Here is a 10,036-nt window from a genome sequence, read left to right as displayed (position 1 = left end):
ACAAGAATAAACTCAAAGTGGATCACAGATCTTGAAGTTAAACCCCAAACTATTGGGGCTATCAATGAGGGAATTGGGACCAACTTGAGAACTTTGGAATATAGGATACCAGAAATAGGGAAGGACACAAACACAGAGGAGGCACAAAATGATAAATGGGATATACTGCCGATAAAACACCTGTGTACATTGATTGAATTCACCAAGAGAGTAATAAGAGAGTCTGTGGACTGGGAAAACATCTTTAACAATGACACATCAAAGGCCTTATTACTAAAATCTACAATACTCTGCTAGTTTTCAAAAAGTATAAAACTAATTTCCCACTTGAGAGGTGGGCATTGGACCTGAATAGAAGTTTCACAGAGGCAGAAATCCAATTGGACTACAAACATGTGAGAAAATGTTCCTGATCTTTAACTGTAAGAGAAATGCAAATTAAAACAATGAGGTACCACCTAACATCCTGAAAGGTAGCCCAATTCAAAAAATCAGAAAGCAGTAAGTGTTAGAGAGGCTGTGGGGAGACAGGAACTCTCAGTCACTGCTGGTGGACTTGTAAGTATACACGACCACTATGGAAATGGATTGATATTTAATACACATGGAAAAAAATAATAAATAAAAAAATTTTTAAATAAAAAAAAATACAGATGGAAATCGAGTTACCATATGACCCAGCATTCCCCCTACTGGGCATATACCCAGAACGGGCAAGAAACAAACCAAGGCCAGACATCTGTGTTCCAATGTTCATTGCTGCACAGTTCACAATTGCAAGGAGTTGGAAGCAACCCAAATTTCCATCAACTGACTATTGGATTAAAAAACTGTGGTATATACATATAATGGAGTACTACGTATCGCTAAAAAGCAGTGATGAACGTATGAAGCACATTGCTGCATGGGAAGAACTGGAGGAAATCATGCCAAGAGAAGTAAGTGAGGCAAAAAAGACAAGTACAACATGACTCTGCTGGGGTAAGCGTGTTTTTAAAAAATGCAAAAGTGGCATAGGGAAAAAGCTATTTTATACGAACATTCTTGGGGTGAGGACTGTGTAGTATGGCAGGGACCAGATCAAATGCAGGGAATCACATGGTAGACAACTGGGGAGGAGCTGGTGAAAGGGGAAAAAAAGAAATGATGAAAATAAGGAAGAAATGGGGGCAGGGCCATGGGATGCTAACTCACCCAAGGGGAGCGTATTGTTTATATCTCCACAGGGAAAGAGAGACCAGACTTCAACCCAGTGCCTCCATGGTGTGAATGCAACATTCTGGTGTGGAATAGGGACCCAGTAGAGAGGTCTGCGGGGCTGGCCTCAATCCCAAATACTAAGTAGATGCTTGCCCCTCCCCCAGAAGAATTTATTTCAAAGGGCAGCATTGAATCCAGAGCTCCAGAAGAGGCACATATCTGATCAGATCACATGGGAGCAGATGAAGGGGGAGTAGGAGAGAGTGGAGCACATCCTGGCCCACCAGGCCTTGAGGATGATGACCCCAATTAGACCAGCCAGCCACAGAGAGGACCACATGGACAGCCCCACTATGAGACATGACTCCTCTCACTAACCCATGGCCCTGTGGGGGTCAGCACTGTAGAAAGTGTGGGAATTGCAGCCGATCTGATCCCACCACACCAAGGCAAAGCAATGGGGGAGTGCAACGGAACAGCAAGGGAATGGAGCAGCAAGGTCCCCAGGGAATGCTGAAGGTGGACTTTGGGGCCAGGTTGCGGTGCCCCAACAGACTGGACTGGAAAACACTCCTAAGGGCCTACAAATGATCCTTGAAATAAATACAAGCTCTTCTTTCTTGTTGTGTTTTGTTTTATTTGTCAGTAGTTTGTTTTTATTGTTGTTTTGTTGTAGATTGTTTCTTGGCTTTGCTCTTTCTTGTTTTTGTGCATGTTATTATCCCCACAGGTCTGTCTAAATAAGATAGGCTGGATGAACAATCAGGAGGAGAAAATAACAGGACCAACAGTTCCGCGGAGACTTGGGATAACGGGAGGTGTCGGCAAAAGAAGTGGTGTTAACAAACCCAGGGACAAGGGAACAAGAAGGGATCCAATTTGGTGGTGAGGAGGGAAGCCTGGTAGGACATGATCAAGGGTAATGTAACCAAGATCAAGGGTAATGTAACCAAGAGGGTAACATGATCAAGGGTAATGTAACCAAGAGGAATTGCTGAAACCCTGGTGGGGACTGAGCATGATAGTGGGACAGGAGGAAAGTCAAAGGAAATAGAGGAAAGAGCTGGGAGGAGAAGGGCATTTATAGAGATCTAGATAAAGACATGTATATATGCAAATATATTTATATATGAGGATGGGGAAATAGATCTATGTGCATAGATTTATAGGTTTAGTATTAAGGTAGCAGAAGGACATTGGGCCTCCACTCAAGTACTCCCTCAGTGCAAGAATACTTTATCCTATTAAATTGGCATTCCATGATGCTCACCTTCCCGGCACAACCACTGAAGACAAACGGGGTGAATGAGCAAATATGGTGAAGAAAGCTGATGGTACCTGGCTTTCAAAAGATATAGTGTCTGGGTCTTAAAAGCTTGAGGGTAAATAAGCAGTCATCTACCTCAGAAGCAACAAACCCACATGGAAGAAACATACCATCCTGTGTGATCCCGAGATAGGAAGGAATCAGGTATAAGGCATCATCAGAACAAAAACAACTTACCATAGTGAAAGAGGGTGGGAGTACAGAACGGAGACCCAAAGCCCATTGTTGGCCACTGGAGAACCCCTTGCCGAGAGGCCTAGGGGAGAACACACGAGTCAGTCAAGGTGCGATGTAGCAACGATGAACAATACAACTTTCCACTAGTTCCTAAATACTTCCTCCGCTGCCCACCTCCCCTACCCCAACATGATCCGATTCTCCCTTGCATTCTGGCTAGATCAGAGGATGTACACTGGCATAGATAGGATTGGAAACACAGGGAATCCAGGGCAGATTATCTCTTCAGGACCAGTGGTGTGAGTGGTGATACTGGGGGGGTAGATGAAGAGTGAATTGGAAAGAGGAACTGGATTACAAGGATCTACATGTGACCTCTTCCCTGGGGGACGGACAACAGAAAAGTGGGTAAAGGGAGACATCGGACAGGGCAAGATATGACAAAATAATAATTTATAAATTATCAAGGGCTCATGAGGGATTGGGGAGCAGGGAGACAGGAGGGGAAATGATGTCCTGATACCAGGGGCTTAAATGAAGAGCAAATGTTTTGAGAATGATGAGGGCAATGAATGTACAGATGTGCTTTACACAATTATGTATGTATGTATTGTGGTGAGAGTTGTATGAGCCCCTAATAAAATGATTAAAAATTTAAAAGAATGAAGTTGTCAAGAATGTCATCTTGTTTGATTCCACAATCAATATGGAAGCAGCAGCCATGATGCCAAATGATGAATAAACATTTTTGAATGATTTTCCCTACACCCAACTTTCATTGGTCACATAAATGATATCCAGTTACTTGAGTTTTTTTATCTGTCCATGTCAACAAATCGTGTATATTAGTCTAAAAAGCCATCTTGTGCATATGTATATCCCTTTTCTAAACAGTATGATAAATTCTATACAACTCGCTAAATTAATAACAGCAAGAGAATTACCATATGGCCCATGGAAATGATTTATAATACCCCCCATAAACCATTATTATGTTTCTAAAATGCAGCAGGACCATATATATAAAACATAGCTATATGAAAGTATTTTGAACAGGAACTAAATAATACTCCCCAATCAAAGAATAATTAATTCTTATGACAAGACACTATTCAATACTTTTCCTCATGAAGAGATCACTGAAAATGATGCTGTAGCAAAGTGTCCTGAGGAGATCAGATGGTACCTGGCTACCAGAAAGAATATTGTCTGAGGTCTTAAAGGTGTTTTTTTTAGAGCAAACAGTTATCCAGGTGAGGTGTCAGCTAAGTCCCCAAAGAAGAAACACGCTAGATTCTGTAATTCAAGGATTGGAAAGACTAAAATCCAAGACCAGAAGAAGGAACTGTTTCAGAGTTTACATTTTGAGAAGCCAGTTTCCAGAGGCTATAGATGATAGGGAAAACCTTTTGCAGCACCCTCACATGGATAGGCTTCCAGAGAATCTCCACCAACCATTTACCAAGAATGTGCACAGCCTTGCTATCAGATTACATTGTCAAATGAATTCAGACTGATGTAGTTAGTTCTGAATGTAACAATTTATCTGTTCTCTCTTTAGATCCATTTTAAATTTGCTATGCTTTGCGTTACTTTTTACTTTTTTCTGGATTGAAGTTTTTCTGTTTTATTTTGTTAGGGCAGGGTTGTAGTTTTTCTTTATATGAAATTCAGGATAGGTAAATATATAGAGACAGTAACTGGATTAATAGTTTCTTAGTTATTGCTAATAGTTTCTTAGGAGTTGAGGAGTATTGGGAGCTAAAAACTATGAGTTCAAGAATATAGAAAATGTTCTAAAATCAATTGTGATAATGATCGCAAAATACTTTTTGACATGTTTAAGCCATTGAATTGTATAGTATGTGAATTAATGTCAATACAACTTAGAATTTTAAAAAAGAATATAAAAGTATCTTTAAAAGACACATTCTTAATCCCTGAATGTAAATGATATAAATATTATTTCCTATATTTATAACTACAAATCCAATGAAGTAAAATAAAACACAATATCATGCAAATCCTTTAATGTAATAAACAGGGTATCAAACAACAGATTTCACAGGTAAATCTGTACAAGATATCTTTATTTTTTAATTTAACAGTTTTGTTGGCATATAATTCACAAATCATACAACTCAATTCAATCATCTTCAGAAGAGTTGTACAGGAAGATGGCATTGATGCCCATGTGAACAGCTCCACTGTGGGATCACCAGATTTGCTGATAAGATAGTTGTATTGAGGGCTTGGGACATGAGACCCGGTCTTGAAGGACCTCAGGCTTCCTTTTTCTTGGTTATAACATAGAGCTGTGCTTGTCGTTGCTCTTGGTCCCTATTCATAGCGCCCTCCTGAGCTTTGTTCCCTTATCGGTGCAGTGGCAACAGCTACCTGTTTCTTTCTTTCCTTTTTTTCAATTTTCCTCTTCTTTTCCCCTCACTCCTTCCCCTCTCACTCCCCCCACCAGTGCCTCACCAGCATGGGGAAGTGGCTGGGCTATTTAAACCTCAGGGGCATCCCATGCACACTGTGTGGACCTCTGTTGGCTGGATGCTGGAACCACTGCAGTCTGCAGAAGGAGGAGAGCTCTCAGTGGTGATAATCACTAGCCAGGCCCAGCTCATGTCTGCAGATAAATAGATCCAGTCAGTCGGGGAGAGTCTCAGCAGCGGGGACACAGAGGAGCTCTTGGAATCCACCAGCAGCAGGTTCTAGGAGGTTGATGGAGGAGTTCCTATTTTGTTTTGAGAAAAGTATCACAGAGTTTTTCACACGCCAGTAAAAACAGAACCCAGCACTTCCAGGTTTCCTGGATGCTTTCCCACCACAGGACAGGTAGACTTCTGAATTCGTGCCCAGACTGTAGCCTGATGGCCTTCTGCTTGGAAACCCCTCTTCTCTAGGGCATCCACTATTATACACATTTAAATCCTAGGACAACGCACACGAAGCAGATAGTTCTGAGCTGGACAGGAACCTACTGTAGTAAGCATATTAACAGAATGTGTGCAATCTTCTTTAAAAAGGCACAAGATCCATAGGGGACTCTGGTAGATTCATTGGAGCTCTCTCTCCCTTACCCCAACCACGGTAACCCCTGGAACCTGTTCCCTCCACCTCAGCAACACACAACCTCTTTTAACTTACCAAGAAAAATCTCGACTTCCATACCCTATTCTTCAACCCATTAAAAATTACTATACCTAAGGGAAAGCTTCCTATGATTAATTCCACCATGTAAAACCTACTCCAGAGCACCTAAAGTCTGATTATCCTCCTCACCCAACTGACACTCAACTTCCTCTCCATCTATGCAGTCCTTCCCTAAAGTAAAGTGCCAGCCCTCCCACACACATCTCAGACGATAACACTCCATCATCAGCTCACCCATGATGCCACACAAGCAACAGTCAGCATTTGCAGTTGCCATAAATTATTGAGAGGGGGACAAAAAGAACAGTCAATTCCTGAGGATGGCATAAGCATGACAGTTTACACAGAAGAAGCAGCCTTGAACTGCCAGTGAAAGAAGGTTTTGGATATTACTTAGTGCCATTCAGGAAATTCGAGGATCAAGCCTGAAAACAAATGAAAAAATTGAAATACTAGAATCCTTACACTGAAGAGAATCCCAGGAGTTAAGGAATAACATAGCAGCAATAGTTAGAAAGGTACAGGATATTGATCATGGAATGACAGAGGTGGAGAACCATATCAGCGATCTCAAAGATAAGTAGGCAGAATTTAGCAAATGAGAGAGACTGTCAAAGAAAAAAGCAAAAGAATCTGAAGCAAGTTTGAGGAGGGGCCGATTCCCTTTGGACGCTGCCTCCTTGCTACGCCGGGCAGCAGAGGGAGGAAGCCCTAGCTCGAGCTAGCTAGTAAATTCCTTTTGCCGCTTTTGCATCTCAACTGGTTGTGATTATTGTGTGCACCCAAGGTAACCTCGCCTTCCTTCCCCGAATCTCATATTTGGGGACTCATCTGGGATTGGGGATTGAGAGCATGGGCCCTGCCGTGGATGCATGGACCGACCTTGACGTAGCAGGGTTTTTATTATTTTTTTCTTTTCTTTTCTAAAATTCTGTCCAGACACGTGTATGGGTGGCACCATAATTGGGACCAGAATATGACCCAGGGGGAAGCGCCAGAGCTGTCACTGTTCGGGTTCAGAATGGGAGACGTCCTCCTGTTCCTGTGATAAGTTCCGGTTAGAGTCCAGAACTTATCATGATTCAGCACTTTTTGCCAGAAGCCATGTGGAGCCCCCCACCATTCTTGAGATGATTTCCCCTTCACTGACTTGGCTTTTGCCCTACTTTGGGTCTCCTTTCGTCTTTTTTGTGAAATGGTGGAAGACTTTTGGATTGTTGGTGCACATAGTATAATGTTGGAGCTGTGAGCTTTGGCAGTTCTGGGGAGGTATGTTTTCTTGATGCGCACTGAACATTTCATTTAACTTCTCTTCATACTTGGGGGGGGGGAAAGAAAGTTTGAGGAAGATGTGGAATTCCATGAAATAAAACAATATTTGAATTATTGGGATCCTGCAGCAGTAGGAAAATAGAAATAAACCTTCAGTTAAAATAGTAAGGGGATTCTTGGAAGAAAATTTCCACCATTTTACAAGGGAGGGGATGTTAACCATTCAGGAAGCAGAGAGAACACCAATTAGATCCCCCCGCCGCACCCCCCAACACACACACACACACACACACACCAAACATATTAAGACACATAGCAGTCAAAATATCCAATTTCAAGGAAAAGGAGAGAATCATCACAGCGGCTAGAGAGAAAAAAAAGCAGTCACATGTAAAGGTAAACAGGGAAGAATAAGCTGAGGTTTGTCAGCAGAGACCACGCAGGAAAGAAGAAACTGGAGCAACGTGTTCTGAAAGCTGAAGGACAACAATTTCAGCCCACAAATCCTTTATGCACAAAGCTCTCCATCAAATTTGAAGGTGGTATTAATAGTTTCTTGGATATGGAATTTAGAAAATTCATAAAACAAAACCATCATTACAAAAAATCATTTCCAATTCTTTATGGGCAGAAAATCATCAACTGCAGTAGTCAAACACAAGACCACCACAGGATCTAACATGACCCAGAAACCAGCACACTGAAAACAGTGCCCAAAATATTACAGATACGATGGAGATATGAAGACATACACATACCATCCTATAAAGGAAAAGAAAGGAAAATACTAAACAGAAATAATACAAGATGGCAGTACTCAATCTACATTTACATTTAATTACATTGAAATTGAATCATTTGAATGCACATATTAAAAGACAGAGTAGTTGACTGGATTTGACAACAAAATCCATGTGCTGCCTTCAAGAGACATATCTCGAACTCACAGATAAAATAGACTAAGAATCAAAGGTTAGTGAAAAATTTACCATACAAATGGAAATTTAAACAAAAGCAGGGTGGCAATACTAATTTTGGACAAAATAGGCCTCAAGGTACATAACATGAGAGATATGATTGGGCATTGCATAATGCTCAAGAGATCAGTAGACCAAGAACCCATAAACATTTATGAGTCCAACAAAAGACCTTTGAAATTTGTCAACCAAATACTCAAAGAGATGAAAAGAGAAGTCACTGGATCAACAATTATAGCAGGAAATTTTAGTACACCGCTCTCAAAGAAAGATAGATCAAGAGGTTAGAAACTCAACAACTGAAGACCTGAATTGTACAATCAAACAACTCAACATAATAGACATTTTGGGAACTCTCCAAACAATATTTTAAAAATACATGTTCTTCTCCAATGCACAAAATTCATTCTTGAAAATGGACTACATGCTGTGACACAAGTCAAGCTTGAGAAAATTCAAAAACATAGAGGTAATTCAGACCACCTTCTCTGATCACAATGGCATAAATTTGGATATTTATAATAGAAATAACAAAGACAAATACCTGGAGACTAAATAACACGTTTCCTAAAACCAATTGGCATTAACCCAAATAAGAGAGGAAATTAGAAGTCCCTAGAAACTCATGAGAACGATAATACAACATACCTAAATCTATGCAACACAGCAAAGGCAATTTTATCATAGTTAGATTTACAGCAATAAATGCACTCATGAAAAAAGAAGTATGGTCAGCACTTTAACTCAGCACCTTCAACAAAAAGAACAGAGCCAACAATATAATCCTTCTTAGACCAAAATAAAAGATATAAAAATCAGAGTGGAGATAAATGAACTGGAAAGCAAAAGACAATGGAATGAATCAACAGTGCAAAAAGTTGATTCTTTGAAGGGATCAAGAATATCGACAAACCACTAGCAAACTTAACAAAGAACGCCCACTATCATGACCCCAGTTCTACCGTAGAAATCTGCTTAGACCAGAGCATGTACACTGGTATAGTTCACAGATCTCAACACATGGAATCCAAGACAGATAAACCCACCAGGAACAGAAATGGTAGTAGTGATCCCAAGAGGGTAGGGGGAAGGTTGGGGGAGAATCAATCACAATGATTTATGTATAATAACCACCCCCAGGAGGATAAACAACATAAATATGGGTTAAGGGAGACAGTGACAGTGAAAATATGAAAATAATAACAATAGATAATTTTTCAAGGGTTCATGAGGGTGGGAGGGTGGGAAAGAGAAGGTAGCACATGCCAAAGGCTCAAATACAAAGAAAATGTTTTGAAAATGATGTTGGCAACATATGTTGAACTGTGCTTCATATATTGATAGAGTTGATTTATGGATGGTTATAAGAGCTGTATCGGTCCCTATTAAAATGATTTATTTTTTTTAATAGAAGAGGAAAAAAAGAACCAGCCATCACTAGGTAGAATTAGAGATGAAACAGGGGAAGGGACAATAGACCCAAAGGAAATAAAAAGATTACTTATGCAGTACTTTGAAAGACTGTATTCCAACAAATTAAAAGGTTTGGGGGACATGACAAATATGTGGAAGATATCCTCCTTAACACACATGGAACTTAAGAACCTGAACAGACACTTAGTAAATGAAGAAATAGACAATGTCTTCAAGAAACTCTCTCTCACACACACACCCAAACAATCTAGTCCAGATGGCTTCACAAGAGAATTCTACCAAGCATTCAGAGAAGAGCAGACACCAATCCTACACACTCTTCCAGATCACAGAAAGGGACTGCAAACTCCCCAACTCATTCTATGAAGCCAGCCTAACCCTGACACCAAAATTGGGCAAAGACCCCACAAGGTTAGAAAACTACCGACCAAACTGTGAGCATAGATGAAAAAATCCTCAACAAAATACTGGCCAATAGAATCCAACAGCA

Source organism: Tenrec ecaudatus, chromosome 2, assembly GCF_050624435.1.
Source record: "Tenrec ecaudatus isolate mTenEca1 chromosome 2, mTenEca1.hap1, whole genome shotgun sequence".
Lineage (NCBI taxonomy): Eukaryota > Metazoa > Chordata > Mammalia > Afrosoricida > Tenrecidae > Tenrec > Tenrec ecaudatus.
This window is presented reverse-complemented; position numbering follows the sequence as displayed.